The sequence below is a fragment of the Scyliorhinus canicula genome, chromosome 9 (assembly GCF_902713615.1).
Source record: "Scyliorhinus canicula chromosome 9, sScyCan1.1, whole genome shotgun sequence".
Taxonomy (NCBI): Eukaryota; Metazoa; Chordata; class Chondrichthyes; order Carcharhiniformes; family Scyliorhinidae; genus Scyliorhinus; species Scyliorhinus canicula.
The window spans coordinates 130519760-130546850 of NC_052154.1; the positions used below are offsets into that span (position 1 = coordinate 130519760).

A 27091-nucleotide genomic window follows, 5' to 3' on the forward strand; every position below is an offset into this window, starting at 1 on the left:
GAGCGGGGTAGAGATGGTGGGGGGCTGGCGTTACCCAATCTCTCGGGGTATTATTGGGCGGCCAATGTGTCGATGGTGCGCAAGTGGGTAATGGAGGGGGAGGGGGCAGCATGGAAACGGATGGAGAGGGCGTCCTGTGGCGATACAAGCCTGGGGGCCCTGGTAACGGCGCCGTGGCCGTTCCCTCCTACGAGGTATACCACGAGTCCGGTGGTGGCGGCTACCCTCAAGATTTGGGGGCAGTGGAGGCGACATAGGGGAGAAGTGGGGGGCTCGAAGGAGGCTCCGTTAAGGGGGAACCATAGGTTCGTCCCGGGGAACACTGATGGGGGATTTCAGGGTTGGCACAGAGCGGGCATCAGACAGCTGAGGGACCTGTTTATTGATGGGAGGTTTGCGAGCCTGGGGGAGTTGGAGGAGAAATTTGGGCTCCCCCCGGTGAACATGTTCAGGTATCTGCAGGTAAAGGCATTTGCTAGGCGGCAGGTGGAGGGATTCCCTTCGCTTCCCGCGAGGGGGGTGAGCGACAGGGTGCTTTCGGGGGTCTGGGTCGGAGAGGGGAAGATATCTGATATCTACAAGGTTATGCAGGAGGCGGAGGAGGCGTCAGTAGAGGAGCTGAAAACGAAGTGGGAGGGGGAACTGGGGGAACAGATCGAAGACGGGACATGGGCTGATGCCCTGGAGAGGGTTAATTCTTCCTCCTCGTGTGCGCGGCTTAGCCTCATCCAATTCAAGGTGCTGCACCGGGCCCACATGACTGGGACGAGGATGAGTAGGTTCTTTGGGGGTGAGGACAGGTGTGTCAGGTGCTCGGGGAGTCCAGCGAACCATGCCCATATGTTCTGGGCATGCCCGGCACTGGAGGAGTTCTGGAAGGGGGTGGCGAGGACGGTGTCGAGGGTGGTGGGATCCAGGGTCAAGCCAGGATGGGGACTCGCGATTTTTGGGGTTGGGGTGGAGCCGGGAGTGCAGGAGGCGAAAGAGGCCGGTGTGCTGGCCTTTGCGTCCCTAGTAGCCCGGCGAAGGATCTTGCTACAATGGAAGGATGCGAGGCCCCCAAGCGTGGAGACCTGGATCAATGACATGGCGGGTTTCATTAAGCTAGAGAAGGTCAAATTCGCCCTGAGAGGGTCGGTACAAGGGTTCTTTAGGCGGTGGCAGCCTTTTCTCGACTTTCTGGCTCAACGATAGGGTACGGGGACAGCAGCAGCAGCAACCCGGGGAGGGAAAAGGGGAGGGAAAAGGGGGGGGGCCAACAATGACTATGTTTGTTTATTTAATTTTAATATTTTTTAAGTTCTTTTGTTGTTCATTAGGGTTGGGGGGGTGGGGGGATGTGATACATGCGCCGATACGGTCTGGGGGTGTCACAGTTATTATGGGTTATTTTGTTGCATTTCATTGTTTGTCGTTATGTTTTATATTTTCTGTAAAAAATTCCAATAAAAATTATATAAAAAAAAAAAGAAGGCAAATGGAATTTTGTCCTTCATTGCTGGAGGGATGGAGTTTAAGACTAGGGAGGTTATGCTGCAATTGTATAAGGTGTTGGGGCAGCAGGGTAGCATGGTGGTTAGCATAAATGCTTCACAGCTCCAGGGTCCCAGGTTCGATTCCCGGCTGGGTCACTGTCTGTGTGGAGTCTGCACGTCCTCCCCCTGTGTGCGTGGGTTTCCTCCGGGTGCTCCGGTTTCCTCCCACAGTCCAAAGATGTGCGGGTTAGGTGGATTGGCCATGCTAAATTGCCCGTAGTGTCCTAATAAAAAATGTAAGGTTAAGGGGGGGGTTGTTGGGTTAGGGGTATAGGGTGGATACGTGGGTTTGGGTAGGGTGATCATGGACCGGCACAACATTGAGGGCCGAAGGGCCTGTTCTGTGCTGTACTGTTCTATGTTCTATGTGTTAGTGAGGCCACACCTGGAGTATTGTGTTCAGTTTTGGTCTCCTTACTTGAGAAAGGACGTACTGGCACTGGAGGGTGTGCAGAGGAGATTCACTAGGTTAATCCCAGAGCTAAAGGGGTTGGATTACGAGGAGAGGTTGAGTAGACTGGGACTGTACTCGTTGGAATTTAGAAGGATTGGGGGGACCTTATCGAAACATATAAAATTATGAAGGGAATAGATAGGATAGATGCGGGCAGGTTGTTCCCATTGGTGGGTGAAAGCAGAACTAGGGGGCACAGCCTCAAAATAAGGAGAAGTAGATTTAGGACTGAGTTTAGGAGGAGCTTCTTCACCCAAAGGGTTGTGAATCTATGGAATTCCTTGCCAAGTGAAGCAGTAGAGGCTCCTTCATTAAATGTTTTTAAGACAAAGATCGATAGTTTTTTGAAGAATAAAGGGATTAAGGGTTATGGTGTTCGGGCCAGAAAGTGGAGCTGAGTCCACAAAAGATCAGCCATGATCTCATTGAATGGCGGAGCAGGCTCGAGGGGCCATATGGCCTACTCCTGCTCCTAGTTCTTATGTTACTCATGAATAGAAGGTTGTGTACGAACTCTTCCATACTTGGAAAAGAAGGAGGAGAATGTAGTGGTACGGTAGGAAATGTAAAACATTAAAACAAAACAAAAGCAGTTCTATGATTGAGTGTCTCGAACTTTACCACCTCTGAGTAGTGATGACATTCTGACAATAGAAGATTCAGGCAATTGGTTGAGAAAGGCCTTTGTACTTGAAGAAGTAGCACCTTGTTCCTATAATGTACAGTAGAGGAAGGGTTGGTTTTAAGAAGAAATCATCGTGCACTTTTGAAAACCAGAGAAGACTTTCACAACAACCTGATGGATGACAAATCTACGTCAGAATCAACGTCAGCTGCAGTGTCAGATAGTTCAGCAGTTCCTGAGCATGAGAATGTCATGGAGAACATTGAATCTACAAACTCTGAGCAGCAAGGTCAAACTTTGAAAAGATCAACCAGACTCAGAAGAAAACCTGATCGACTCAATTTGTAGATTTGGACTATTTATACACTCTATGCTTGCTGTTCTTATATACATGTATATATATATATAGAATTTGTTGAACCAGTCTAAAAAAATTTAAAGAAAATAATTCTATTGTTAGACTCACAGGCTAATGATATCATATGTAAATATACAGGTGATAATTTAATTCTTGAAAGGAAAGGATTTGTGTGATACGGATCATGGTTGTGTTGTAATTCACTGACTGAGCACTAGGAGTCTCATTAGTATATAAGTGAATTTTAGAGACAGGTGACCTCAGACTGACTGGAGAACACGGAAGACAGAGGTTGCCATGTGTTATTTACCTGTTGTTTTGATTATAGTTGACCCACAGTTAATGTTAATCAACTGTTTATAGCTTTAACTACAAGTGTTCTAGTAATATAAATCAGGCCATCCGACAAGAACATTTCAATACAAAGCAAATCAACCCGGACAGCCCCAACCATACTCTAAAAATCTACATAGATGGATCTTGGAAGAGAGGAATAGGAAAACGGGATGTGGCATCTATGTGGAAGACCAGTAAGGCGGACCCCTTGGGGGAACTGGCCTTAAACCCTCCGCACACATGAGCGCCCAGGCTGCAGAGCTAGCAGCCATAACTTACATGGTCAGCCACCCTGACATGTTCCATACCTCAGCAGACATATACTCAGATAGTATGTCTGTCTGTAATAGCTTAACCGACTTCCTGTCATTGTGGGAAGCGGCATTCATCTCGGCAGATGGCAGACCTCTGCCCTCAGCGCCGTTGTTGAGGTTCATTTTTCAGACCACCCAAGGCCGTGAGTACAACATCATTAAAGTTAAGGCCCACCATCTCACCTCCCCACTTGGAACTATATGGGCAAATAAATTGACCAAACAGGGGGCCTGGGAAGGAGACATTTTGCAAACCATGGTCATTGAACGGATTGAACCAGTAACCGTCTCCCACATCAAGGATAAAGACCTGAAACAGGCCCAAAGCAGCAACCAGGACCTGAAACAGATTCAGGAAGGGGCATACCCTGCCTCCTTTGAGAAATAGCGGAAGGCACTCTCTGTAAAAGACAGGTTAGTTGTTAAGGAGGACCTATGTGTGGGGCTGGATTTTCCGAACCCCGCCGTGTTGGAGAATTCTCCGGCACCGGATATTCGGCGGGGGTGGGAATCGCGCCACGCCTGTCGGCGGGCCCCTCCCACCCCCCGGTGATTCTCTGGCCTGCGATGGGCCGAAGTGCCGCTGCTGTTTTGCCGGTCCCGCCGCCGTGAATTAAACAAGGTATTTACCAGTGGGGCCAGGCGGCGCGGGCGGGCTCCGGGGTCCTGGGCGGTGCGCGGGGCGATCTGGCCCCGGGGATGCCCCCACGGTGGCCTGGCCCGCGATCGGGGCCCACCAATCCACGGGCGGGCCTGTGCCATGGGGGCACTCTTTTCCGTCCGCATCGGGAATCAGCCTCCGCGATGACCAACGCGGAGGTGACCCCCCCCGTGCCTGCGCGGGGATGACGTCAGCAGCCGCGGAGTCCCTTCGGCCCCGGCTGGCGTGGCGCCATAGGCCTTTCCCGCCGGCCGGCAGCGCGCCAACCACTCCGGCGCGGGTCTAGCCCCTAAAGGTGAGGGCTTGGCCCCTAAAGGTGCGGAGGATTCTTGGCCAGCGCTGTGCTGGCCCCCTGTGGGGGCCAGAATTGGAAGTGCCCATGCCCATTTTGCGCCGGCGTTCACGACGCGCGGACACTCTGCCTCCATTTCGGAGAAACCCGCCCATAGAGTTTAAGTAGCTGTTTGAAAATGCACCAGGTTTTGTCTACATTACCCGATACCTGAAGCTGGTAGGGTGCCTTTATAAGACCATAAGACATAGGAGCAGAATTAGGCCACTTGGCCCATTGAGTCTGCTCTGCCATTCAATCATGGCTGATATTTTCTCATCCCAATTCTCATGCCTTCTCCCCATAACCCCTGATCCCCTTATTAATCAAGCACCTATCTATCTCTGTCTTAAAGACACTCGGTGAATTGGCCTCCACAGCCTTCTGTGGCAAAGAGTTCCACCCTCTGGCTGAAGAAATTCCTCCTCATCTCTGTTTTAAAGGATCGTCCCTTTAGTCTGAGATGGTGTCTTCTGGTTCTTTAAATCTTCCATCTCAAACTTCAATGTAATTTAATGCACTGAGTCGCCAATGGTCACAGTTCACCAGTTCGATGCTTCAGCTGGTTTAATTTTGTCTGCTCTGACGTTACCCTCAAATCTTCAGCACTTCTGGTACCATGTTGTGTTCTGTGATCTTGTTTTACAATGAATCTACAGAACTGATGATGACTTAGCCAGAACTATGTTTTATTGATGACTTAGCCAGAACTATGTTTTATTGATGTAAACGTGGTAAAGTAAAAGATCAGAATCAATACAGACCAAGTTATCACGGAGTTACATTAGACTCTCCTGGAACTACCCTTATGCACGACTGTCCTCATGTACACCTTACAACCTTATGATGAGGATCCAATGTCACATGACCGATGTCTCAAGACCGCATGGTAGATCTGTACTGCCACCTGCCGGTTGGAGGTCGCACCACCGACTATATACATTATTGTCCACAGGCATATCACCACAAATCTCACCCAGGAGATAAACGTTGGCCCAAACCCAAACGTCCCAGGACCTCAAAAAGGTACCTCCATTCCACCCGATTGAAAGCCTTCTCTGCGTCCATAGAAATAATTACTTCTGGCACCTTCCCCTAGACATGGTCATGACCATGTTCAAAAGCTGCCTAATGTTGCTCGACAACTGTCTTCCTTTCACAAAGCCAATCTAATCCTTGGAGACCACCTCTAGAATGCAGCCCTCCAGACGCCTCGCCAATACCTTTGCCAGCACATTCACATCCGTGTTCAACAAGGAGATGGGCCTATAAGACCCAAATTCCACCAGATCCTTATCCTTCTTTGGAATCAGGGAGGTGGAAGCCTCAGCCAGCATGTCTGGCAATTCCCCCAACGAATCATTATACATCCCCAGTAGGCGTGATGCCAGTGAAGCTATAAATTGCTTATAAAATTGTACCGGGAAGCCGTTGTGCCCCGATACCTCCCGATTGCATAGACCCAATGCACTTCATTATCTCCTGCAGCCTAATTGCGCCTTCAGCCCTGGCGCCTCCCACTCTCCACCACCGTGAAATCCAGGCCATCTAAAAATTGTGCAAGCATAAACCTCCACGGATCAACTCCCCATCTGTTCCATGAATAACCCAGGTCCTTCGCCATTCCTCATGTTAATAACACATTGGGGCGCCATCTACCCACCTTTGGGTCCAAAACACAGTTGAAATTACCCCCCCTTTTTTAATGTATTTTATTCCACACATATTCAAAAATACAACAACACAAATCAATAGCATTCTCAACACCCCAACAATTCACAGTTTGTACAATTTCCCCCCCTTTTCACCCCTTCACCAGCCCCCGCGCAACAAACAGTTCCTCAAACATTGTCATGAACAGTCCGCCACTCCCGGTGGGGTCGCCGACTGCCAGTCCAGCAATATCCTTCATCGGGCAATTAGAGAGATGAAGGCCACGACATCGGCCCTCTTCCATTCCATCAGCTCCGGCATTTCCAACACCCCAAAAATCGCCACCATTGGGTCTGGCCTGACCTCCACCCCCAAAATCCTCAATACCATTCCCAACACAGTCTCACAGTGTCTCTCCAACTTCTCACTGCGCCAGAACATGTGTGCATGATTTGCTGGCCCTCGCCACCCCCTGGAAGAATCCACTCATCCTTGCCCGGGTCGTATGCACCCCATGCGTCACCTTGAATTGAATCAAGCTCATCTTCGCACATGAGAAGGTCAAATTTACCCTACTCATCGCCTCACTCTACACTCCCCATCCTATCACCCCCCAACTCCTCCTCCCATTTATTCTTGATCCTCACCATCTGCACTTCCCCTTGCTCCCCAGCCAACCAGCTATGTCAGCAATCAATCCCACCCCCTCAGCATCCAGGAGAAGCAGCCGCTCCAACAGGGTATACTCAGGCAGCTTGGGAAACCCTCTCCATTCCTTCCGTGCAAAATCTCTCACTTGCATATACCTGAATTCACTTCCCTTTGGCAACTCAAACCTCTCCCACAGGTCTTCCAGGCTTACAAACTTCTCTTCCAGGTACAAATCCCTTGCCCTCACCAGCAACAGCTCCCTCCATTTCCTATATATACCTCCATGTCCCCCGGCTTAAACTTGTGATTTCCACACAATGGTGTCAGCACCGACATCCCCTCCATCCTGAAGTGTCTCTTCAGCTGGTTCCACACCCTGATCGTAGACTGTACCACTGGGCTCACGGTATCCCTCCCTGGTGCCAGTGGAAACAACGCCGTCACCATGGCCCTCAAGCTTGACACCCCACAGGACTCCTCCTCCATCCTAACCCACTCGAATCCCTCCCCCTTCCACCAGCATCTCACGTTCGCCTGCCAGCAGTACTGCACCAGCCCCCCTTTCTGCTTCTCCCTCTGTAGTAGGGCCCTCTTTACCCTTGGTATCTTCACTGCTCATACAAACTCCGAGATCACAGCCTCAAATTTTCAGAAAAAACCCTTAGGGATAAAGATTAGGAGGGTCTGGAATACAAACAGGAACCTTGGCAGCAAATTTATCTAAACCACTGACCCCTCTCTGCCAATGTCAGGTGCAGTGTATCCCATCTCCTAAAATTCCCCCTAACCTCCTCCATCAACATTGTCAGATTCCACTTGTGCACCGTTGCCACTCTCCTGTCACCTAGACTCCCAAATACCTAAACCTATCCCTGGCTAACCTGAACGGCAATGCCCCCAAGTCCCCCCCCCCTCCCCCCCCCCCCCCCCCCCCCCAACCTGCCACATTCACCTGGAACACCTCAACCTTCCTGATGTTTAATTTATCTCCCAAGGCCCCAAACTACTCCAAAATGTCCATAATTCTCCTCATACTCTCCAGCGGGTCCAACACAAACAGGAGCAGGTCGTCTGCACACAACGGCATCCAGTGTTCCCTACTCTCCCTCACAATCCCCTGCAACTCTATTGCCCCTTAAAGGGCCATCACCAAGGTCTCGATTGCCAGCACAAACAGCAGTGACAACAGCGGATACCCATGCCACCTTCCCCTATGCATACCGAAGCTCCGCATACTCATCTCATCTGTCCATACACTCACCACCTGGGCCCCATATAACAGATGTACCCGCGCCACAAACTTTGGACCAAACCCAAACCTTCCCAAGATCTCGAACAGGTACCTCTACTCCACCCGATCGAAAGCTTTCTCCACATCCATAGAGATCACTACCTTCTGTACACGCTCTGCCAACGGGGTCATAATCATGTTTAACAACCACTTGATCTTACTGGAGAGCTGCCTGCCCTTCATGAAACCTGTTTGGTCCTCGGCGACCGCCCCTGGGACACACCCCTCCATCCTCCCCGCCACTAACTTGGCCAACATCTTCATGCCCGTGTTTAACAGTGAAATGGGCCGATATGACCCACACTGCAGCAGGTTCTTCTCCTTCTTCCAGATTAGTGTAATTGACGCCTGTGTCAATGTCTCTGGCAGCTCCACCTTTTCCAGTGCCTCGCCAAACATCCCCAGCAAACGCGGTGTCAACTCCTTCGCAAACTCCATCACCTGTCTCAGCCCTAACACTCTTCCAGCGCCTGCCTCCTCTCTTCATCCAGCCATGGGAACTCCAGCCCATCCAAAAACCGCACCATATCTCCCTCCTCACCACTGACTCGGCCCTGTACAGCCTCTTATAGTACTACCTAAATGCCTTGTTAATCTTCCCGGCTCCGACACTTCCCTGTCTGTACTCTCAGAATTTCCCTAGACACGGCCTGCCTCCGTAGCTGGTGGGCCAGCATGCAGCTCGCCTTCTCTCCATATTCATACTGCACCCCCTCACTCTCCACAATAGCACCACTGCTTTCTCCCATCGACAGTCTGTCACACTGCCCCTGTAACCTTTTCCTCTCCACCAACCCTTCCTCGGTGGGAGCTCTCGAATATTTCCAGTCACCGCGACTATCTCGACTATAACCATCCATACTCCTCCCTCTTCCTCCTGTCCCTGTGCGCCTTGAACGAGATAACCTGCTCCCGAACCACCGCCTTCAACGCCACAAAACGTGGCCGTCGACACCTCCCCATTCTGATTCAACCCCATATAATCTCTGACCACCAACTACACCTTCTCAGAGAACCCCTTATCTGCCAAAAGCCCAAATCCAGCCTCCATCCTAGCCGCTGCTCCTGCGTTAAACCAAGCCAGACCTCCAGCCAGTGCAGCGAATGACCTGTGATCATGATTCCTGCGTACTCCAACCCGCTTTCACCACCAACACCACTCGACACACCGCAAAAAAAAAATCAATTCTGGCATATACCTTGTACTCATGCAAGAAGAAATACTTCCTCCCCTCGAGATCCTAAACCCCCATGGGTCCACCATTCTCATACGTTCCATAAACCCTTCCAGCTCCTTTCCCATCTCAACCTTCCCATTGACTTAGGGCTCGACCAATCCACCTTTGGTTCCAACACAGTTAAAATTGCTCCCCCATAATCAACTGGTGCAGTTCCAGGCCCAGGATCACTCCCAGCAACCCCTTCACAAAACCCACACCACCCCAATTCAGCACATATAGATTCAATAGCACCACCACCATCCCCTCCGGCACCCCACTTACTATCACATTTCCCCCCCCCAGGTCCCGCACTTCTTTGGCCCCTACAAACCCAGTACTTTTGCGCACCTGGATAGCCACACTTTGAGTCAAACCTCGAGTGAAATACCTGTCCCACCCATAGCTTCCTCAACCTGACGACCTGATCCTTCCCCGGAGGTACGTCATCTGCAGAAAGACCACCCCCGCCTTCAAACTCCTCAGGTGTACGAAGACCAAAGACCACTTAACCGGCCCATTCAGTTCCCAGAAACTCCATGTTACGAAATCTACCAGAGGCTTATGCTTCCACTACCTCTACCATCCACCATCATCCCCTTCCGACTCTACCTCTTTCAATTTTGCCCTGAACCAGGAGCATCCAAGCTGGCCCCCTTTTCCACCCATGACCACGCTCAATCTCTATCGCTACCACGTCGCATGCCCCCCATTCCCTACTGTACTGAGAGTACCTTTAAGAAATGAGTGTTTATTACTGCAGTGATGTCAGAGTGTGGGTGGAGCTGGGCTGTCTGTCAGCTTTTACTTTCACTTTGGATTTTCAGCTACAGTGTGTGTTTTAATTTCATTTTGGAGAGCTGGATAGCTGCAGGCAAAGCAAGCAGCTGTAAGGGTCTCTCTCTTCAGGCTACAGACTGACTTCAGCTCATTTGAGGATTTCAAAGTGGTACATGTCTCAGTAGAGAAGTTGAACCTGATGTCTTTCTGTAAAAGGATTCCTTTTTTTGTCTTATGGATGTTGCAAGGAAAGATTAAGATTAAGAGTACTGTATTCTTTGGGAGATTCATTGGTGTTGATAGTTAAGATCTTTACTGTGGATTTATAAAGTGTTAACTGGTTTCATAATAAACATTGTTTTAATTTAAAAGTATTGTAAATCTCTATTACATCACACCTAGAAGGCAGGCCCGAGTGCTCCCCATAACCACAATCTATTCAAAGTTGTGGGTCAAGTGAACTCCGTGATACACTTTGGGGCTCTCTAATCCCTGGCCCATAACACTACCACCCCCCCAACCTGACCAACCCTGCGGCCACCTCCCCTACCTCACTTCTGTTCACCAGCATTATCTGTCAGCATGCCAGCTCCCGCCTGAAGGCCTCTCATAGAATCATAGAATTTACAGTGCAGAAGGAGGCCATTCAGCCCATCAAGTCTGCACCAGCCCTTGGAAAGAGCACCCTACCCAAGCCCACACCTCCACCCTATCCCAGTAACTCAGTAACCCCACCTAACATTTTTGGACACTAAGGGCAATTTATCATGGCCAATCTACCTAACTTGCCCATCTTTGGACTGTGGGAGGAAACTGGAGCACCCGGAGGAAACCGACACAGAAATGGGGAGAACGTGCAGACTCCACACATACAGTGGCCCAAGTCGGGAATTGTACCACGAGCCCTGGAGCTGTGAAACAACAGTGCTAACCACGGACGTCCGCTGATGGTGGTGTGCTGAGCGGACGCATATCAGGTGGCTCTCCTCCCAACCAGACCAAAAATAGTGAAATTTCTAGGATTTTGGGCTAAAAAAGGTACACCAAACTCCTCTAAACCCAGAAGTAAAGAAGTAGAAGGGAAGGATGCCGGCAAACCATAGTTCAAAAGGACTGTGAAAAGGCAGAAGCGGTGGAAAAGGGCAGGAGCAACGAGCGAATGGACCAGCAGGCCTATGAGGCGAGGCGGAGGTCCCGGCAAACCAAGAGTGGGGATGACCGGCAAACTGAACAGCGGAACAAGAACAGGCAGTGACGCCCCCCACCACACTAGGGGATGGATGAAGATATTCCTAAAAAAGGAACTGACTCCCTTGAGGGAGGCTATTAAAATGGAGATCCAAGTGGTGGTGAAAGAGGTGGTGACAGAAGCACAGGATAGGCAACCTGGGAAGGAAGATGGAAGTCCAGGAAAAGACAATCCTCGACCTGGAAAAGGTGCCACCCAATTGGAGTGATAGGATCATGGCTCTGGAGACCGAGGCGAAGAGGTTGGTGGCGGCCCAGGGGAACTTGAAGGAGAAGATTGAGGACCAGGTAAACCGGTTCCGACGGCAAAATGTCCGTATTGTGGACCTGCCAAAAGGTGTTGAGGGAACGGACCCAACGGACTGTATTGCCCAAATGCTAAGCAACCTAGTCGGGAGGGACAACTTCCCAAGCCCCCCAGAACTCAACAGGGCACACAGGTCACTCTGCCCAAAATCCAAAACTTGGAAGCAGCCGAGAACAATCATCATGAAGTTGCACTAGTACCAGGACCGGGAAAAGATCATGAGGTTGGCCCGACAGATAAAGTCATACACATGGGAAGGACACAGAATTAGGGTATATCAGGACATTGGGGGGGACCTTGCAAAAATAAAGGGCCGAATTTAATAGGGCAAAATCAGCACTCTATAAGAACAGGGTGAGGTTCGGCATGTTGTTCCTGGCCAGACTCTGGGTAACATAGCAGGGGAAAGAGCACTACTTCGGCAACCCGCTGGAGGCAGAAGAGTTTATGAAAAGAACGGGGTGAGGTTCGGCATGTTGTTCCCAGCCAGACTCTGGGTAACGTACCAGGGGAAAGAGCACTACTTCGGCAACCTGGTGAACGCTGAAGAGTTTGCGAAAAGGAACAATCTAGAGAAGGTACAAACGTAGCAATGGTGAGGGCCGTGGGAAGAGAGGACTGAAACCAGAGGACAAAATGGGACCAAGATCTGTTGTATGGACTCTGTGTTTGCGTGGGACTATGCTGCCTCGATCTCGGATTAAAGCTGGAAGACAGAGAGAAGGAATAGAAGATAGGGGAAACTGGTGAGGGGGCGAGGAAGGGAACGGAGACAGACAGACAGAATAGGGACCGAGCGAGACCAGCCTCGGGTGGGGAAACACTGTACTAGCAGGGAAAGCTGGCACAGGAAGACAGTCAGTAAAGGTGGTTGCTGCGCACCTACCAGGGGAGAGGGAGCGTCTGGCCGGGGGTGGGGGGGGACACCCATGTGGCATGCCCACAGTTGCCGGCCATGTTGGGTGCCTGTCATGTGAGAGTACCTTTAAGAAATGGGTGTTTAAGAAATGTACTTTGAAAAAATGGGTGTTTATCAGTGATGTAAGAGTGTGGGTGGGGTTGGACTGTCAGTCAGCATTTTACTTTCATTTTAGGCTATTTGCTGCAGGGTGTGTTTTAGTTTCGTTTTAAGTGTTGGAGCTAAAGCCAGACAGAGCAGGTGCACTGTTGATCTCTCTGCCATGAAAATACTATTTCTTGATCATTTGGTGAATTCAGAATTACAAATGTTCTCAGTAGTGAATGTAAACCTAAAGTGTTTCTGTTAAAAGGTGTTTCTTTTGTCTTCTGGATGTAATTTGGGAAGTTATTAAGGATTACTTAGTGTTGTATTCTTTCGGGGGGTTATATTTGAATTAATGATTGCTAAGATGTTCACTGTATGTTTTAAAAAGGTTAACTTGAGTTCATAGAATAAACATTGATTTGCTTTAAAAAAGGCTTTTCCATTTGTGCTGTACCACACCTGTAGAGTGGGGGGAGTGCTCCCCATACCACAATCTATTAAAAGTTGTGGGTCAGGTAAACTCCATGATACACTTTGGCGTTCTCTAAACCCTGGCCCATAACAAATTGGGGGCTCTTCCGGGATGAAAGTTTATCTATTGGATTGGCTAAGTGAAGTACAGTGAGGAGTGAGCATATTGTGGTTGCTTATCAGGTGTGCTTTTCTAGTTTAAGTGGGGAGTGTGTTGTGGACAATGGCTCTTTTAGAGGCTCTGACGTTTTTGGGGGTGGAGACGGTCACACACAGTACTTTACGGACAGAGACTAAAAGCAGACTGTTAGATTTGGCAAAAACATTGCAGTTAACATTACCTGACAAAATGTGAAAAGATGAGGTAATTATGGCGGTGGCTAAGCATTTAAAATTGCCTGAGATACAGTTTGACTCATTGGAAATGACAAAAATTCAGTTACAAATTAAACAAATGGAACATGAGAAAGAAATAAAGCAGCTTGAATATGAAAGAGAGGAAAAAGAAAGAGAGAGAGCGGAAAAAGAAAAACAGAGGGAGAGATAGAGAGGACAAAGAAAAGGAGAGAGAAGAAAGGAGAAAAGAAAGACTAGCCCTAGCAGAACAAAGAGAAAGAGAAAGGGAGATACAGATCAGGGAAAAAGTTAAAGAGAGAGAGTTTGAATTTCAGAAAATGGCCAAGAAACAAGGCAGTCAGTTGAAATTGGCAGACGTAAAGGGAAACGTACAGTTGGATGATAGTGAATGGGGATAGTGAGAAAGAGCGTCAAAGTCGAAGGCTTGGCGGGGATCTATTTAAATATGTCCAAACATTGCCAAGGTTTGATGAGAAGAGGTAGAAGCCTTTTTCATTTCATTTGAGAAGGTAGCTAAACAACAGAAGTGGCCACAGGACATGTGGGCATTACTGATTCAAACAAAGCTGGTAGGTAGGGCTAGTGAAGTGTTTGCATCACTACCGGAGGAGGTATCTGGGACGTATGAGGAGGTGAAAAACTCCATCTTAGGTGCATATGAATCAGTGCCTGAAGCCAACAGACAAAGGTTTAGAAATTTAAGGAAAGAATTTGGTCAAACATACATGGAGTTTGAAAGGATTAAACAGAGTAATTTTGATAGGTGGATAAGGGCTTTGAAAATAGACCAAACGTATCAAGCTCTCAGAGAAATTATACTTTTGGAGGAGTTCAAATATTCAATTCCTGATGTAGTGAGAACTCATGCGAGATTAGCAGCAGAAATGGCAGATGATTATGAATTAATTCATAAATCAAAGCTTGGTTTCCAAAATCAGTTTCAGCCTGTGAGGGATAGAAACTGGGGACATGAGAAATACTCAAGTGATAGAGGCAAAGGTGATCTGATGGGAGATAATAAGGAGAGTGTACCTCAGATTAAAAAAGAAATCCAGGAGGGTGGAAGAGACATGAAAAGTTTCAAATGTTTTCACTGTAATAAACTAGGCCATGTAAAGTCACAGTGTTGGTGGTTGAAGAAAAGCACTGGGAAGGCTGCTGTGGTAAAACAGGATAAGACATGGGGTTTATTAAAGTGGTGAAGAAAAGCCCAAGTGAAGCGAAGAAGGGGCAAAAGATTGTGCAGCCTGATCAAGAGGTGATTGATAAGAAGGTGCCAGATCTCTTTGGAGAATTTACTTGCGTGGGTAAAGTTTACTCATGTGTATTAGGAGGAGCAGGTAAAGAAGTCACAATTTTAAGAGATATGGGAACTAGTCAATCTTTAACGGTAAGAGACGAGGAGTTATGTCGTTTGGAAGGAATGTTGCCAGAAAAGGTGGTAATATGTGGAATTCAGGGTGAGAGGAGTAGTGTTCAATTATATAAGGTAAGGTTGGAAAGTCCAGTGAAGAGTGATGAAGTGGTAGGAGGAGTAATCGAGAAACTACCTTGTCTAGGAATACAGTTTATCTTGGGTAATGATATAGCTGGATCGCAGGTGGGAGTGATGCCTACTGTGGTTGATAAGCCACTGCAAAATCCGACAACTGAAATGTTGAAGTACGAATAACCTGGGATTTTTCCGGATTGTGTTGTAACAAGGTCGCAAAGTCACAGGTTAAGACAAGAGGAGACAACAGAGAGTGAAGATGACGTTGAAGCGCAATTATCAGAAACGATTTTTGATCAGACGGTTGAAAAGAACAAGAACAGGTGGAGGATGAAGCGGATATTTTTAGTTCAGGAAAATTGGCGGAGTTACAACAAAAAGATGTAGAAATAAAACAGATGTATCAGAATGCATACACGGAAAAGGAATCTGAGTGTACACCCGAGTGTTATTACCGTAAAAGTGATGTCTTGATGAGAAAATGGAGACCTTTACGTGTGCAGGCGGATGTAAATTGGGCAGAAGTTCATCAAGTAGTATTGCCGGTAGGGTACAGAAAGGAGGTGTTGCGAGTTGCACATGAGGTACCAGTGGGAGGTCATTCGGGAATAAGGAAAACTGAAGCTAAAATCCAGAAACACTTTTATTGGCTTGGACTACATAAAGATGCAGTTACATTTTGTCAATCATGTCACACATGTCAAGTGAAAGGGAAATTTCAAGCAGTGATAAAACCAGCATTTGAGGACCCTTTTACAAAGGTCCTAATTGATTGTGTACGACCGCTTCCTAAAACAAAAGTGGGAATCAATATCTTTTGACGATAATGGAAGGGTCTACTAGGTTTCCAGAAGCCATTCCAGTACGTAATATTACAGCTAAAATGATTGTGGAGGAGTTACTTACATTCTTTACTAGATATGGACTACCCACAGAAATACAATCGGATCAAGGATCAAATTTTATCTCAAGGTTATTCAAAGAAGTTATGGATAGTTTAGGAATAAAAACAATTTAAATTAACTGCGTACCAGCCAGAATCGCAGGGAGCGTTAGAAAGGTGGCATTAGACATTAAAGACAATGTTAAGGGCTTATTGTCACGATTATCCAGAGGATTGGGATAAAGGAATTCCATTTGTACTGTTTGCAATTAGGGATGCACCTAATGAGTCAATCAAATTCAGTCCTTTTGAACTAATTTTTGGTCATGAGGTAAGAGATTACTGAAATTGATTAAGGAAAAATTGGTGAGTGAGAAATCGGAAATAACATTATTGGATTACGTGTCAAACATTAGGCAACGGTTAAATAGAGCAGGTGAATTGGCCAGACAACATTTAAAAGTTGCACAAAATGTGATGAAACGGGTAGTAGACAAGAAATCCAATGTTAGTAGTTTTGCCAGTGGAGATAAAATATTCGTATTGTTACCAGTGGTAGGTGAACCTTTAAAAACAAGGTTTTGTGGACCTTATCAGATTGAAAGGAAATTAAGTGAGGTGAATTATGTGGTAAATACACCAGATAGAAGGAAGACTCACTGTGTGTATCATGTGAATATGCTTAAAGGGTACTTTGTAAGGGAAGGAAAGAAAAAGGAGGTTTTAATGATTCTAACTCAAAGTGACGACCAAATCCACATGACTGTGAATTTGACATACCTCAAATTAAATTGGAAAACTAGTATGTTCTTAAACATTGGGATAAATTGTTCAGTTACCTTCCAGAGGAAAAACAAACTGACCTGAAAGAGTTATTGATATCACATTGACAAGTTTGTGGAGATAAATTGGGAAGTACTGAAATGGCTATACATGATGTAGACGTGGGAAATGCTGTTCCAATCAAACAACATCCATATAGAGTTAACCCTTTAAAATTGGCACAGGTTAACAAAGAGATTGAGAGTATGCTTAAAAATGGCATAATTGAAGTGGGTTGCAGCAAATGGAGCTCACCCATAGTGATGGTACCTAAACCAGACGGTACCCAACGGTTGTGTGTGGACTATAGAAAGGTTAATGCAGTTACAAGAATGGACTCTTATCCTATCCCACATTTGGAGGATTGCATTGAGAAAGTGGGACAATCAGCTTTTATTTCCAAACTGGATTTACTTAAAGGTTACTGGCAGGTACCTTTATCCATAAGGGCAAAGGGGATTTCAGCTTTTGTGACTCCAGATGGTATATACCAATTCAAAGTTATGACATTTGGCATGAAAAACACACCAGCCACATTTCAACGGTTAACTAACAAAGTCGTTTCAGGATTACCCAATTGTGCGGTATACATCGACGATCTGGTAATTTTCAGCCAGACATGGACAGAACATTTAAGACATCTGATGGAGTTATTCGATCGACTTCAGGAGGCGGGTTTGGTGATAAACCTAGCCAAAAGTGAATTTGGAAATGCCCAAGTCACTTTCCTTGGCCATACAATTGGACAGGGTCGAATAGTCTCATGAGATGTGAAAACAAAAGTTATTGGGGAGTTTCCGATACCCTCGACATGACGTGAAATAATGCGATTTCTTGGTATGAGTGGATTTTACCGGAAATTTGTACCGAATTTTAGTAGTGTGATCGCTCCACTGACGGACTTGCTCAAGAAATGAAACAAATTCCAGTGGACAGCGGAGTGTCAACAGGCATTTGACAGCCTGAAGACTGTGTTAACCACAGCTCCAGTGTTGGAGAATTGCTCCTGTGTTAGCCATCCCAAATTATACAAAACCATTCAAAGTGGCGTTTGCTGCGAGTGATGAGGGTGTAGGTGCGGTGCTTCTACAAGATGATGCCGAAGGCCTAGAGCGGCCTATTGGTTATTTTTCAAAGAAATTGAATTTTCACCAGAAAAAGTATTCCACAGTTGAGAAGGAGACTTTGAGTTTGGTGCTGGCTTTGCAATATTTTCACATTTATGTGACCAGCAATCCGTCTGACACCGTTATATATACTGATCATAATCTGTTGACGTTTTTGGAGCGATTCCTGTATAACAATGCAAGGCTGTTTCTCTGGAGTTCATTGTTGCAGCCATTTCATTTAAAAATAGTACATGTGGCAGGAAGAGAAAACGTGATAGCCGATGCTTTGTCACGAATGTGATGAACGGAAGCAGTTTCAGTTGGAGGAAGAAGAACAGTTTGGTGTGCCATTTGTTTTTGGGTTAAGAAGACAAACCACAGGGTGTCTACAGGGCAATAAGGACTACCCTTTGACGAAATTACTCATGACTTTTGTGCGCAAATTACATACACATAGATAGCATTCATACAACAAAAGACATGCTTCACACAAAATGAGATAGAGACCATTAGGTGCACAATGTTTCTTCAATCTGGACCATGGAGGAGGAGCATTCCAGTACTCAGCAGAGCACGTGATTATATTGGACTGCTGCATGCTACACAACCATGGCAACATGAGGGGACAGCCCTTGTTATCATCTATAGGGCGACCAGTTGAGGAGGATGAGAAAGTGGAGCAAGAAGAGAAAAGGAAACGGCAACCAACATAGCCCATTTCTGACTGGGCTGTCTGTGAATGACTCATTCGGTTACAATGCAGGCAAATGCAATCCCAATTTCCCATTAACCAAACGTCCCACATTTTACCTTCTCTTTACTGACCATTCAATCTCCACTTGGTCATAAAAATATAATATCCACAATGAAATAAATATTTCAAACCACATTTCTAAATTGAACCATGGATGTTGCATACAAATGTCAATTAACAACCCTTATGCATTCTATTATGTCAGTCTTATGGGTGTCCTCATCTGTTCTGGTGACCATCCCAGTGGCAGCAACATGGCTGGTGGAATGCTGATGATTTTCAGTGGGGAGGACTGAAAATGGTCTTTTAAGATGACACCGAACAACTGCTGCGCTCTTGAGAGAGGACAGTGGCTTTGTGTTCCATGGAGCCTCTGCTACTCCCCAAAGGTGGCACCTCATTATTTATAATAATCTGTTGAAGGACAGATTGCTGGACTTTCCTTTGGATGCTGGGACCTGTGACAATGATCGCAGCAATATGAGCTTGCATGGCAGTTAGCTGAGCTCCCATGGCAGCACCCTGAGTTCTAACATAACAATGTAAGACTGTTGCTTGATTAGTCTGTGGGTCAGCTCTCCCAATTTTGGCACCAAAGGTGGTGAAAACCAAACTCTGACCCTCCATAAAGACAGAATACAATGTCAGGATGCATGGGGAGACAACATCAACTTATCATAAGTCTTTGCGTGGAGCTTGAAGTCCGTTCATTCCAATATGTAAGTGGTGCTTGCAATGGATGCTGAGACATTGGCCATCACACACATGGATGAGTCCACACGTGTTCTCATGGAGCTGGCCACCACTTACACATGGAAGGCATGAGCTCAAAAGCTCTCCACAAAGACCTGTGCCGAATTAGTATTGTCTTCTCTGAAATGCAGCAGACACTCATGGAAATGTTGGATTAATCATTTAAATATCCAATTAATTGTGGCTTTAACGCGAGAAATGGCTTTCACAGCCAGCACATAGGTTTCCTGAGCTGAGTGGAACACAACAGAGCCAACAAGGTGAGAGCACAATGGGGAGCAATCAATCAATGAAACAGACAGGTTGGAAAGATTGAATTTGCATAGTTACTGCCCTGCCAATGTAAAAGGCTTGTAGTCACAGCACTTGTTCCAAAAGCAATATTTCACTGCTTTACAGTTGATCTGCAACTTTGAAAGTCATTTCACCTACTGTAGACTTCTGTTCTCTTTCACCTGGACTTCCCTGTTGTACGCCTTTACGGCAGCATGGGAGCAGCTCGTGAACTCTACAAGGAGGCATATCAGTGCCAACGGCAGTCACAACAAAACTAGCACCACCAGCAACAGCAAGAGCAATAAAATCAACAGCACCAGCAGGCACAACAACCATAGCAACAGCACCATTAGGAGCAGCAGGAGGAGCAACAGCAACAGCTGCCTTCTCTGCAGCCATATGCCACTTATAGGACAGAGGGGATGGATGGAGAGCTACAACTCGAAGGAGGCAATACCCCACTACAGAGTAAACAGTGGATTCATCTTCCTCAACATGACAAAGCAATAGTGCCTCAGGAGATTCAAACTTTTGAGGTGGTTCTCTGCTGACATTTGGAGTTTTCTGGAATAACAGCTCATGCCAAGTGGGCCAGGTGTTGCCAATGACCTTCAACATCACCAAACTCCTGAATTTCTTTATCTCCAGCTCCTTCCACAGATCTGGTGACATCTGCAATATTTCACAATCTGCTGCCCATGAATACACTTTTATGTGTATGTAATTTGCACACCAAAGTTATGATCCATTTCATCAAAAGGTAGTCTTTATTGCCCTGTAGAAGCCCTGTGGTTTGTCATCTTAACCCAAATACAAATGGAACACCAAACTGCCAGAGAATTAAGGCATCATGACTGTTTTAATTGACCAGGATAAAGGACATTAGCTTGCATGATACACTGTATGGCAACATAAACTGAACATACAGATAGATGACTGATGTCATATTTGCCAATTACAGCACTTAGGTCCACCTGGAGGCTGATGAGGTCAATCAGGAGCAGAAAGAAGGCTCTCGCACTTGCAACATTGGCTGGAATGGTGAGAAGCATTCCCACATCCCACTTTCACTGTTTTGCTTGCAGAAATTTTCTGATCTAATGCAGGGTAATACCATTCTGACACCCACTGGTGTCCCTTCAAATAGAAATCCTTCCATTGACAGATGGTGATCATTATGTTGGGAGACCTCTCTCTTGGTTGGAAGTGGGATCCTAAAGTTGTGGCTGAGGACAGGCATGGCAAAGCCTGCTGTTGTAGTAAAGGAGTTTCTGACCCGCTGCCAGATCCCTTGTTGAGAGCAGGTTGGTTCCATTAAAATTCTGACTTTTAATTTTAAACATTTTTATAAGTATTAGCATATATGCTACAACTATTAAAATAGAAAACTGGAACTGATGAGCAAGACTGTATTTAATTTAAAAACTCAAATGATATAAACCAATAACATAATTAAATTAGAGCTTTATATTCACTCTGCCATTTATAATTGTTAATAACCTGCATTCGGCTCCAGAAAATGAAAACATTACTGCTAGTTAGTTATGGAGCTAAATATACAATGATTGAAGACTTAGAAGTTGTTGAGATATGCAAAATGCAAGATTCCCATAAGTCACATCAGGGTATTATAAGGGAATCAGTTTCCATTAAGCTGAATCATAAGGAAAAGAAGAAGCTGGTTTATCTACATATAAAACCTAATTTTGAATCATTTTTGACCATCTTTTTAAGATACAATACTTCCTGTGATACTTATCTATCACTATTAATTTCTTATTTGCAAATATAACTTTTGTCGGTGACTTGAATTTTGTATTCAAAAATAGTAAGAAAAATCAGGGGCATGATTCTCTGTCCAGCATTGCCGGAATCGAGGAACGCAACCGGGTGGAGAATCATGCGTGAGCCAAAATTCGTGGCCGGCGTCAATGCATTCTACTCCGCACGCGCAGGAAATGCTGTTGGCATATTATTACCAGGCCCGACCCGGTATTCTCCAGGGCCTGTGCGATGCTCCTGATAGCAAGTTTCACCTGTGGTTTTAACAATCAGGACGCAGGCGCCATGGCTACTAAGGGAGAGAGAGGAGATAGGCCCCAGATGCGTGACCGTGGACTGGGTGGGGGGCATGGGGAATACTGATGGTCCATGGTTGCGCAGAATGACGCTGGCCATATTGGGTGCCACCAACCCAACCCCACCAACACACAACCCTGTCACAACCGAGTGTCACCTTGCCAGCAGGGCATGACGTGGCCCATCCAAGGACAATGACCACAGTAGCCCCAACAGAAGGGGGCAGGATGGGGGCCGCAAAGCATACCGCTGACATGGGTCTGGCCAATCAACGATACCTCTGCCAGCAGGGATGGATGCTGAGGCCAGAGGCCACGAGTATGGGGCGGGATTCTCCCCTACCCGGTGGGGCTGGGGGTCCCAGAGGAGCTGGGTGGCGCCAACCACTCCGGCGTCGGGCCTCCCCAAAGGTGCGGAATTCTCCGCACCTTTAGGGGCTAGGCCCACGCCGGAGTGGTTGGCACCATGCCGACTGGCGCCAAAACCGGCGCCAACGGCCTTTGGCGCCCGTCGGCCAGCGTCGGGGCTGGCCGAAAGGCCTTCGCCGGATCGCGCATGCGTCGCTGACGTCACCACCGGCGCATGTGCGGTAGGGGGGGTCACTTCCGCCTCCGCCATGGTGGAGGCCATGGCGGGGGCGGAAGAAAAAGAGTGCCCCCACGGCACTTGCCCGCCCGACGATCGGTGGGCCCCGATCGTGGGCCAGGCCACCGTGGGGGCACCCCCCGGGGTCCGATCACCCCCCGCCCCCCCCAGGACCTCGGGGGCCCGCACGTGTCGCCAATCCCGCCGCCACCAGAGGTGGTTGAAACCACTGGCGGGATTGGCCTGTCAGCGGCGGGACTTCGGCCCATTGCGGGCTGGAGGATCGCTGCGAGGGGCACGCCGATCGGCGCGGCGCGATTCCCGCACCCGCCGAGTCCCGGCCATGGCGGGGGCGGGATTTACGCCGGCCCTGGGCGATTCTCCGACCCTGCGGGGGGTCGGAGAATTCCGCCCATGGTGTGGTGAGGAGGGGGACATGTGGTGGCAGGGGCTGCAATGCGGGCCTAGGCCATTGTGCAGCCCTTGGAACTGGTTGGGCACGAGGGTACGCACCATGCTAACATCCTTTCATCCCCTGCAGACAAATGACTTTGGAATGATGACCTTCATCCTAGCTGCCGCTAGGATGTTCCCTTACAAGCACCAGTCCATGACAGGTCAGTTTTCACAAGCCGAAAATTGTTCCACTCGATGAATGGACAGCTGATGTGTGAAAATGAGCTCCATATCATGCACATCTGCGTCCGATACCTTGGCAATGTGCATGTCGCATTCATCTTGGCGCACTCGACAGTTCCTGACATCTTCGAAGCACACCCCCTGGTGAGGGGTTGGCTCCAGGTGACAGGGGTTGCTCGCTGCAGCTGTGGCTGATGACGTCTATCCTGGCTGTATGAGAAGGAGCTACTCAGGAAGGTCCCTGCAGCAGCGGAGCCTGTCCAGAGGAACGGGGGCAGCCGGTGAGGATGGAGAGCCGGCCCCCCAACAGGCCAAGGGGGAAATGGGAATGAGGCGTTGCATAAGGCCTTGAGTGTACTGGCAGCGCCTGTCATTTGGGGACCTGACAGACCATGCATGTTACTGAAAACTCCGGCTGAGCAGGGGGACAGTGCAACATATTTGCCGGATCATGTCGCACCTGGAACCGTGCGGTATGGAGGAGAGCACCCACTCCCGGTGACTGTCAAGGTGACGGTAGCCCTGAACTTTTACACGACGGGGTCCTTCCAGGTGCCGAGTGGGGATCTGTCTGGGATCTCACAGACCTCGCTGCACAGATGCATCCGCGCCATCACGGAGGCCCTGTACGCCCTGTCGGTACAATATATCAAATTCAATGTGGACTGAGCCACCAGGATGCCCGGGGCAGCGGGATTCAGCACAATTGTCAGGATGTCAGGATGTCCCAGGTCCAGGGGGTGATTGACGCGATGCATGTTCCCCTACAAGCACCAGTCCATGACAGGTCAGTTTTCACAAGCCAAAAATTGATCCACTCGATGAATGGACAGCTGATGTGTGAAAATGAGCTCCATATCATGCACATCTGCGTCCGATACCTTGGCAATGTGCATGTCGCATTCATCTTGGCGCACTCGACAGTTCCTGACATCTTCGAAGCACACCCCCTGGTGAAGGGTTGGCTCCAGGTGACAGGGGTTGCTCGCTGCAGCCGTGGCTGATGACGTCTATCCAGAGGTCACAGACTGACACTAAGTCCAGGTACAACAATGCCGATGCAGCGACCAGCGGCGTGATCGAACGGTGCATCGGCATCCTGAAGAAGTGGTTCAGCTGCCTGGACTGCTCTGAAGGGGTCCTCCAGTATAGTGCTAGCAGAGTCTCGCATATTGTGATCGCTTGTTGAGCAGCAGATTGGCAACGTGCTGGAGGATGGGAATTAACACCAGGCCTTGACCAATGAGGTGGATGCGGAGGAGAGCCAGGATGGGCAGGGCATAGGGCACGGGCAGACACAGGAGGCTGTTCAACATGTGCAGAAAGCACACAGTGTTAGTCTGTCGAATATGGACAGCACAGGGGCTGGGCAGCTGGTGACCTTCGTGGCCAAGGCACCCTGGCATGGTGGCCGGTTTGGGTGCTGTCATGTGGTGCAGGGTGGATGAGGGGGCGGGGGAGTTTGTTTGCGGATGTTTGGGACAGGGATTGGTGCCAGCAGCACTGTGCTGCCTACTCACCCTTGCCGCCCTGACAAGGTCGTGCAGTTTCTTTTGGATCCTGGCTGTGGGACTCACGGCGCTCACGGCTTCTGCCACCTGTGCACAGGCCTGGTGTATGACGGAGGGTGGCAGCCTCCTTCCCGTCTTGTGATGAGTATGCATGGGGAATGGAGTGCTAATATGCTTGTCAGCCTCTCGAGTGGCAATCCTGATCGCAGCAAATCAAACACCGTTTTTTATTGGAATTGATCGAGTTCCAAGTGGTGTCGGTGCTAGCCCATTAATGGATCATGAATTGTTCCAGGGCGTGTGCCAATTTAGTTGTCGTAGAAGTCCACCGATTCAGTCCTAACGTCAACACTTAGTTGCTGAAATGGAGAATCCCACCGCAGATCTCTGTAACACCGATCAGTGACTAATAGAAAGACCAAGACCAAACCAAAAAATTGCTCAAAATACTTCTAATTCATCCTGGCACACTTGACGATTCCTGACATGTTCGCAACACCCCCACCAGGTTGGCTCCTGGGTGACAGGGGTTATCCACTACAGTTGTGCCTGATGACGCTTATCCAGAACGACACGGAGACCCGCTACAACGATGCCCATGCAGCAACCAGGACCGTGATCGAGCGATGCTTTGACCTCCTGAAGATATGGTTCAGGGGCCCTCCAGTATAATGCTGAGAGGGCTGTCTGCATTGTGGCGGCCTGCTGCATCCTCTGCAACAACGTACAGCAGAGAGACAATGTGTTGGAGGAGAAGAACCCCAGGCCTCGTCCGACGAGGAGGATGCGGGGGAGGGTGAGGGTGGGCAGGACATGAAGCCCAAGCAGGCACGGAAGGCCGCACGACGTGTGCACCAGGGCCAATGCGCACGGGACGTTCTGATCGCCGACTAGGAGTGAGTGGAGGGGGGCTAGGGGCATGACACCGCACCCCAACCCCACACTCTGACCCCCGCCTGCAACTCCCTCCGTGATACATACCTGTCGCACTACGTGGTGGGGGCCTTGGGCTGACTGTAACACCAGGTCTGGTCCATGGGATGGACAATAATGACAACCCACTTTGCGATGAGTTCTGGTGCTCCGCATCGTATGACGATGTCTGACTCCTGCCCACGGTAGCACTTTCCACTGTCCACCTGGGAGATACCTGCAAGCGAGCTGGTCATTCCATCACACGGTCCCATTGGATCCCTAGGGTGGCGGGGGTGGGGATGGTGTCGCGTTCCCCCCCCCCCCCCCCCCCCCCTTCCCAGCCCATTCCGCCCCTCACACCAATCAGACAGAGCACCGAGGCAGGTTGCAATGGTGGCAACAGGTATGAACGAATATATACAGATTTGTGCCCTAACCCCATAACTAAACTGTGCCCTGCACCCATGCAAACTTAACTAGTTTCTAACTTCCTGGCCTTACGGACCCTTATGCTATGTGTAGGTAGACCCCCAGACGGTACAGCAGGAGTGGAAGCAGCCTGCTGTGACTCCCGCCCTACGATCTGGCGGCCGTCTTCTGGGGTGACCGGGACCGAATGGGTCTGGCTGCTGCACGGGTGTCCTGGGTGGTGTGGTATTGCCCCGTTCTGCCCGCTGCCCACCAGATGCGCTAGGGATAGGAGGGGAGGGGGGAGAGTCCGAGATGCTCTGGTGTTCCGGCACCTCCCCTGCGAGAGTCAACGGCACTGCTCCCGACACCTTCCCTTCCCTCGGGAAGCCTGATGGCTCCCGGGTTACTTCATGGGACGGGGGTGGGAGGGGAGTTATCTCGTGAGGTATCCCTCCACCTGGAACTGCCAGTTCTGGAGGCCCTCTGATCTCAACCAGGGTCAATACGCTTGCGGCCATGGAGCACAGGGAGTGGACCATCCCCGTCTGAGACTGTGCCACATCATGCTGCGACTGTGCCACCAACTTCTGGGCTTGTGTCACATCAGCCAGTGACTGCACCATCTCCCTCTGGGACTGGGCCACCTCCCTCTGTGTCTGCGCCACTTTGGCCAGCGCCTGGGCAATGCCACCGACGTTTCCAGCCATGACTGGGCCACGCTCAGGAGCGCCGCTGCAATTTCCAGGTGGCACTGGGACATGGTTTCCTGTGATTCAGCAACCCTGTCCTGGGTCTTGACCAGCACCTGCATAGAATTTCCCAAGCCGTGGACATGCTGATCAATAACCGAAACCATCGTCCCCAATGCCTCCACTGCGGACACCACCTGTCTGGTGTTGGCCTGGGTGGCACGCATTATCGGCACCACCTCCTGCTCTTGCAAGAAGTTGGACTCCTCCATCTGCACCTGCAGGTGCTGGATGCTCGCTGACAACCCCTCATGTAGTCCCTGGCTCTGCAACTGCATCTCCACTCTGCATGGAACTGTTTGTTCCAGAAACCCGAGACCTGTCTGGAAGGCAGCTAGTCCCTGGGATCGGCCTGCCCTCTCACCATCCGCCCCCTTGGGTGCTCCTACCTCTACCTGCTGCCCAACCGAGGTGAGTGTCTCTGGGGTGGTAGAGGATGTTGGAGAAAGCGGTGATGGGGAAACTGTGTCATCCTCCGACCCGGGATCCAGGGTGTCCTGAGTTTCTGGCGGAGAGCT

General features: G+C 49.0%; 1 protein-coding gene across 1 annotated transcript in view; it reads right to left on the bottom strand.

Moving 5' to 3' along the window:
• Positions 1-27091, bottom strand: part of LOC119971691 (sodium/hydrogen exchanger 10-like) — a 730493-nt gene that overhangs the window by 141933 nt on the left and 561469 nt on the right. The gene's annotated exons all lie outside the window — the stretch shown is intronic.